The following is a 1,539-nucleotide window of genomic DNA, read 5'->3' as shown; positions in this document are numbered from 1 at the left end:
ATAATTACAGCTTTATAAATTGAAAAGTTGTGAGGGCAAATCTTACCACTCTATAGATCTGATATTGAATTTTTTTTTCTGAAGTGCACTCACCTGGAATATTTTTTCTTCCAAAGTCATTCTAGGTTTAGCGTTTGTTCTCCGTGGAGAGTTCTGAGTCGATGTCATAGGAACGCTCTCCTGTTTTGGAGCACTAGGAGACTGATCTTTCCTGTCACTGCCTTCGTTCTCTGTATTCTCAGCTTCTCCTTTCTCTTCATTTCTCTTTCCCTCTCCATCTTCCTTGGAACTTCGCCTCTCTCTGCCGCTCCTCTCTTCGGAATCCTTCCTCCTCTCTCTGTCTCTGCGCTTTTCCTTACTTTTATCCTTTTCTTTACTACTGTGTCTCTCTTTACTTCTTTCGCGGGATTCACGGCGCTCCTTGCTGCTCTCATGCCTGTCTCTGTTTTTCTCTCTTTCTCTGCTCCTGTCCCTGTGCTTATCCTTCTTCTTGTCCTTCCTCTCCTTGTGTCTTCTCTCTCTCTCCTCTCTGCTCTCTCTCTTCTCCTTCTTGCTGGAGTCTCTCTTCTTTTCCTTCTGATAATCTTCATTCCCTTCTTTATCACTCTTGCTTTTCTTGGATGGTGGTGTGAAGTCTGCAAAATCGTCATCTGCGGAAGAGAAGCATTAATTGATGATTTTCTGTAGGGAATACTTTAATATAATACAAAGCCTATGAAATGGAATATATATCGTCATGTAGATAGTAATATACACACTTCATGAAACACCAACTCACCAATACCTTCATCAAGGTCCATCTGATAGGAAACGGGCTTCCTTATCCTGGAAAATATGGAATAAAAATATTAGTATCTGAGGGTAAAATTAGACCTAAATAGCTAAATGGTAATGAACTGAAGTTTCAACAGATTTTCCGTTATATAAGCCTACAAGCAACTGTGTGTGTTATCATTATTATTAAGGAAAGTTGAAATGCAACATAAGAAGAATGAAACACATAAATATTATAATGTAAATAGACTGCTCTTGAAAAAATTACAATATTGTGCAAAATATGCTTCATTTTCTGCATCTGATCACTGCAAATTGTTTGGTGAGCAACAGCAACATATTTTCCAAGAAGAAAAATAGAAAACAGAATATGCGTAAATCTTATCAAGGCTGAAGTCAAACACTGTCGGTAAATATTCTTAGGACTTGCACGTACGTAAACTGGCCACATGCAAATTACATGGTCTATGGCCCTTATTTATGCTCAAGCAAAGCCCAACAGATGGATAGATAGATCATATATATTCTGGCACGAGAAGAACTGTAAACCTCTCTAGCAATTTATCACCTAACAGGAAATCAGTCCAAGCTCTATCGTGCCACAGTATACATGTTGGAGGTTTGTTGGCCTTTTCCGGAGCCCCATACACGGAGGCTGAGGTGATTGTGATCGTCTTACTAAAGGAGTTGGATGAGTTATGACTTTAGGTCTTCCGTCAAAATCACAGCAAGTTTTGAGTGAAATCTGATAGTCAATAACATTAC

The 1,539-nt window shown here is 39.0% G+C and overlaps 1 protein-coding gene and 1 pseudogene across 1 annotated transcript in view; one reads left to right on the top strand and one right to left on the bottom strand.

Moving 5' to 3' along the window:
• The window catches only part of LOC119592217 (rab3 GTPase-activating protein non-catalytic subunit-like), a gene marked incomplete at its 3' end in the record, with an annotated part of 43,875 nt that overhangs the window by 25,237 nt on the left and 17,099 nt on the right, over positions 1–1,539 (top strand).
• LOC119592218 overlaps positions 1–1,539 on the bottom strand; it is a 5,583-nt pseudogene that overhangs the window by 2,900 nt on the left and 1,144 nt on the right.

Source organism: Penaeus monodon, chromosome 29 (assembly GCF_015228065.2).
Source record: "Penaeus monodon isolate SGIC_2016 chromosome 29, NSTDA_Pmon_1, whole genome shotgun sequence".
Classification (NCBI taxonomy): Eukaryota; Metazoa; Arthropoda; class Malacostraca; order Decapoda; family Penaeidae; genus Penaeus; species Penaeus monodon.
Note: the sequence above shows the minus strand (reverse complement) of the source record. Positions and strands in the feature narration are given on the sequence as shown.